The 5,710-nt window shown below is 49.8% G+C and overlaps 1 pseudogene; it reads left to right on the top strand.

The window, feature by feature from the left end:
- Positions 1-5,710, top strand: part of LOC105536150 — a 28,948-nt pseudogene that overhangs the window by 12,431 nt on the left and 10,807 nt on the right.

The following is a 5,710-nucleotide window of genomic DNA, read 5'->3' as shown; positions in this document are numbered from 1 at the left end:
CCTCCCAAAGTGTGGTGATTACAGGCGTGAGCATCTGTGTCCGGCCTGTTTCTTCAGAATAAATTTCTAATAATTACATTTTTGGGTAATGGGTAGGGGTTGTAGTAAATTGCACATTGATTACTGAGACACAGATACACATACTCATTAAGAAAAACTCCAGTTGGTCATGGTGGCTCACCCCTGTAATCTCAAGGTTTTGGGAGGCTGAGGCAGGCAGATTGCTTGAACCCAGGAGTTTGAGACCAGCCTCGGCAATACAGTGAGACCCTGTCTCTACCAAAAAATTTAAAAATCAGCTGGGCATGGCTGGGCGCAGTGGCTCACGCCTGTAATCCCAGTACTTTGGGAGGGCAAGGTGGGTGGATCACGAGGTCAGGAGATCGAGACCATCCTGGCTAACACGGTGAAACCCCTTCTCTACTAAAAATACAAAAAATTAGTCAGGTGTGGTGCATGCACCTGTAGTCCCAGCTACTTGGGAGGCTGAGGCAGGAGAATGGCGTGAACCCAAGAGGCAGAGCTTGCAGTGAGCAGAGATCGCACCACTGTACTCCAGCCTGGGCGACAGAGCGAGACTCTGTCTCAAGAAAATATATATATATATATTAGCTGGGCATGTGACACACCTATAGTCCTAGCATCTCGGGAGGCTGAGGTGGGAGGATCGCTGGAGCCTGGGAGTCCAAGGCTGCATTGAGTCATGATTGTATCGCTGCGTTCTAGCCTGGGCAACAGAGTGAAACCCCATCTCAAAAAACAAAACAAAAATCCAAGTCAGGCCTCACAAGAGTGAGTCCCTGTGACATTTCCAAGGTGAGGGCTTTGCTCTGATAATGGGGACCCTTCAGAGAAAGTTTTCTCCCACCTGTGCCCACAAGGGGTGGGGTGGGGGGTGGTCCCAGCAGTTGATCAGGAGCCCCTGGACAAGCGTGGCCTCTCACATCCTCTCTCCCCATCCCGATGTCTGCCTTCACAGGTGTCTGCTTTCCCACAACAGCAAAGAAGAACCATGGCCCAGGTGAGTGTGGCATGTCTTTCTACTGCGCTTTTTCAGCAGGGATTTCGGATGCTCATAAGAACATGACTAATAAAGGCTGGGCGTGGTGGCTCACACTGGTAATCCCAGCACTGTGAGAGGCCAAAGTGAGCAGATTACCTGAGGTCAGGAGTTCGAGACTAGCCTGGCCAACGTGGTGAAACCCTGTCTCTACTAAATACACAAAACTATGGCCCGGTGCGGTGACTCACACCTATAATCCCAGCACTTTGGGAGGCCGAGGCGGGCGGATGATGAGGTCAGGAGATGGAGACCATCCTGGCTATGGTGAAACCCCGTCTCTACTAAAAATACAAAAAGCTAGCTGGGCGTGGTGGCGGGCGCCTCTAGTCCCAGCTACTTGGGAGGCTCAGGCAGGAGAATGGCATGAACCCAGGAGGCAGAGCTTGCAGTGAGCTGAGGTTACGCCACTGCGCTCTAGCCTGGGCAACAGAGTGAGACTCTGTCTCAAAAAAATAAATAAATAAAAACAAATAAAAATAAAAATACAAAATTAGACAGGTGTGGTGGCAGGTGCCTGTAATCCCAGCTACTCGGGAGGCTGAGGCAGGGGAATTGCTTGAACCCAGGAGGTAGAGGTTGCAGTAAGCTGAGATCGCGCCATTGCGCAATCGCGCCCAGCCTGATGCTTGTAAATTTATATCTGACGTTCCTGTCACTTTAAAAAAGCAGGCAGAGGGCCGGGCGCAGTGGCTCACACCTGTAATCCCAGCACTTTGGGAGGCCAAGGCAGGCAGATCACGAGGTCAGGAGATCAAGACCATCCTGGTTAACACTGCAAAACCCCGTCTCTACTAAAAATACAAAAAATTAGCCGGGCGTGGCGGGCACCTGTAGTCCCAGCTACTCAGGAGGCTGAGGCAGGAGAATGGCGTGAACCTGGGAGGCGGAGGTTGCAGTGAGTCGAGATTGCGCCACTGCACTCCAGCCTGGGCGATAGCGAGACTCTGTCTCAAAAAAAAAAAAAAAAAAAAAGGCAGGCAGATTACATCTAATATACGACTTTTGTTGTCTGTTTTAGACAACCGTGTCTACTTCTCAGGGGAAATACAGCTCTTTCGGGCATTTAAAGATATATTTGATCTTTGTATGCGAGATGTAGCAGACCCATTCCTCAATAACAACCACCTTAAAATAAACACCACAACAAATCTCCTGCGAGTTTTCTTCCCCTCTGTGTAAACAGCAGGTATTATGCCAAAGCTGCCGTCTGTGGTTCTGGTGGTTTGGTTTGAGGATGCAGAACACTCAGGCCTACAGAGACAGCCTTGTGTGGCGCCAAGTGACCTGGATGTAACACTGCATTACCTAGAGGAATGAATGAACGAACTGCATGTTCTTGAAATGACCTGCCATGTCTACCGCCACACCACCCGGAACGTGCCTGATCTCGTCTGAAATTGCTTGCCATGATGGTTTTTATTTTTTAAATTAAAAAAATTTTTTTTTGAGATTCGGAGTCTTGCTCTGTCACCCAGGCTGGAGTGCAGTGGCACGATCTTGGCTCACTGCAACCTCCCCTTCCTGGGTTCAAGTGATTCTCCTGTCTCAGCCTCCCGAGTAGCTGGGAATATAGGCATGGACCACCACGCCCAGCTAATTTTTGTATTTTTAGAGATGGAGTTTCATCATATTAGCCAGGCTGGTCTCGAACTCCTGACCTCAGGTGATCCGCCCCCTTGGCTGCTAGCTCTCTTTGCATGTGAGTGACATCAGTGTTTTCCATCAGTCTGGAAGCTTTCTCCTTCTTCCGCTCTTCACCCCTGGTTCTAGGAATGTGTGAGTGTGGAGTGCACTGGTCAGAAGTTCTAATTCAAGTTCTAATCTTGAAGTTGTAAGAGCCAGAAATCCAACTAGAAGTAGGTTAGGATTTAAAAAACAAAAAGTAATTCTAGAACTTTGGGAAGCTGAGGCAGGAGGATTTCTTGAGGCCAGGAGTTCAAGACCAGCCTGGATAATGTGGCAAGACCCTGTCTCTACAAAAAATACAAAAGTTAGCCAGGCGTGGTGGCACATGCCTGTATTTGCAGCTGCACGGGAGGCTAAGGTGGGAGGATCACTTGAGCTTAGGAGGTCGAGGCTGCAATGAGCTGTGATTATGCCTTTGGACTCCAGCCCGGGTGACAGACGGAGAGCCTGTCTCAAAAAAAAAAAATCTATAAGGCAGCACACAAGCCTTGGGAAGAGCAGGTGTACAGTCGGGCTCCAGAGGAATCTGGCAACCCAGGTATCGCCAGGAATCTTTCTTGTTCCCTGTTCTCTGCTTCTGCGACTTTCTTCTCAGGCTGACTTTGTCTATGTGGCCAGAAATAGCGTAGCCACAGCTCGTCTCCTGACAGCTGCAAGTTCTGCCGCAGTGAGGGACTGAACCTCCTTTCACTGATCCAGTTTGAAAGCTCTCTGGGGAGGATTCCATTGGTCCAGCCTGGCTCAGGTGTATTAGGCCCTCTGTCCGGGCAGCTGTGCACAGGGCAGGAAGGGGTTGGTCCCAGAGGAAGATGAGGACTCGTGAAGTTTACCACTGTCCACTCCAGGAAGGAAAATGCTCACAGAGCCTGGGTTTCTTTGTGCTTTGTGAAGCCAGGGATGTCTGGGTGTTTCATACCAGAAATGTCTCAGAGCAGTAGAAGAGGCTACAACAAGGTGGCGAGCCACACCTGCCCTGTCTGTGAAGCTGGACGTTTCACTGGCTCTCTTCCTTGGAAGCACTATTTTTTTTTTTTTTTTTTGAGGTGGAGTCTCACTCTGTCACTCAGGCTGGAGTGCAGTGGCGCAATCTCAGCTCACTGCAACCTCCACCTCCCGGGTTCACGCCATTCTCCTACTTCAGCCTCCTGAGTAGCTGGGACTACAGGTGCCCGCCACCACGCCCAGCTAATTTTTTTGTATTTTTAGTAGAGACGTAATTTCACCATGTTAGCCAGGCTGGTCTCGATCTCCTGACCTTGTGATCTGCCCGCCTCGGCCTCCCAAAGTGCTGGGATTACAAGAGGGAGCCACTGCGCCCGGACAGAAGCCACTGTTTTGTAGGAAGCCAAGTGCCACTGGAAATGACTCCCTGTTAGGGCAATCTGGGCACTAAAGATGACAATGTGCCGTTTCAACGCTGTCTGTCCAGCACTTTTGTAGTCTCTGTGCTTTTCATATGTTATTTCATGAATAAACCCATGAGAGGCATATCTATAGAAATTACATATTTACATGGCAATTATATATTTATATAGAAATTATATATGAATAAATTACATAGAAATTACAAAGACATGTATTAACTACGTAGACATTGTATATGTATAAAACTAGACATTGTGTCTATATATACTAGATGTGTATGTAAACTACATTAACTATATTTATATGTATGTACATGTACATATACTACATAGATGCCAGGCATGATAGCTCATGCCTGTAATCCCAGCACTTTGGGAGGCTGAGGTGGGCAGACCACCTGAGGTCAGGAGTTCAAGACCAGCCTGGCCTCATGGCGAAACCCTGTCTCTACTAAAAATGCATAAATTAGCTGGGTGTGTGCCTGTAATCCCAGTTACTTGGGCGGCTGAGGCAGGAGAATCACTTGAACCCAGGAAGCAGAGGTTGCAGTGAGCCGATACTGCACCACTGCACTCCAGCCTGGGCAACACAGTGAGACCCCCATCCCCCCCACAAAAAAGAAAGCCACTGGCTTCAGCAGCCTTTAGACCTTGGTGATAAGTTTTCTAGAGATCGGAGTGTGGAAGAGAACCCAGGCTCCTTAGGGTGATTGGAGATCTGGGCTTCTTTGTGGATTGCCTCTCCCCCTCCCACATAGCTCCCGGTCCCTGCTGCTGCCCCCGGGCTGTGCCCTGCTTCCTGCCCCTCCTCTGCACATGCTTGTCCCACCGTTGGGGACACTTTGGGTCACCCATTTGCCTATGAGCATCCCTCACCACCCCAGCAGCATGTGTCCGGGGTGCCCACTGCAGCCCTTTCTACCCAGCATCCCCCCTTGAGCTCCGCCGCAGTGACAAAAGCACCCCAACCCTCACTTTTTTTTTTTTTTGAGACAGACTCTTGCTTTGTCATCCAGGCTGGAATGCAGTGGCACGATCTCGGCTCACTGCAAGCTCTGCCTCCCGGGTTCAAGTGTTTCTCCTGCCTCCTGAGTAGCTGGGATTACAGGTGCCCGGCACCATGCCCAGCTAATTCTTTTGTATTTTTAGTAGAGATGGGGTTTTACCATGTTGGCCAGGCTGGTCTTGAACTCTTGCCCTCAAGTGATCCACCTGCCTCGGCTTCCCAAAGTGCTGGGATTACAGACGTGAGCCAACCTGCCCGGCCTCAAATTATCTAAACTAAAATTCATTAAACAACATAGTGAGACCCCACCTCTACAAAAAATTTAAATAAAATTAACTGGGTGTGGTGGCACATGCCTGTAATCCCAGCTACTCAGGAGGCTGAGGCAGGAGAATCGCTTGAACCCAGGAGGCAGAGGTTGTGGTGAGTCAAGATTGTGCCACTGCACTCCAGCCTGGACAGAGAGAGACTCTGTCTCAAAAAGATCTAAGACCAGGGGTAGTGGCTCACACCTGTAATCCCAGCACTTTGGGAGGCTGAGGCGGGCGGATCACCTGAGGTCAGGAGTTCGAGACCAGCCTGACCAACGTG

Source organism: Mandrillus leucophaeus, unplaced genomic scaffold (assembly GCF_000951045.1).
Source record: "Mandrillus leucophaeus isolate KB7577 unplaced genomic scaffold, Mleu.le_1.0 Scaffold1556, whole genome shotgun sequence".
NCBI classification, from domain to species: domain Eukaryota; kingdom Metazoa; phylum Chordata; class Mammalia; order Primates; family Cercopithecidae; genus Mandrillus; species Mandrillus leucophaeus.
Note: the sequence above shows the minus strand (reverse complement) of the source record. Positions and strands in the feature narration are given on the sequence as shown.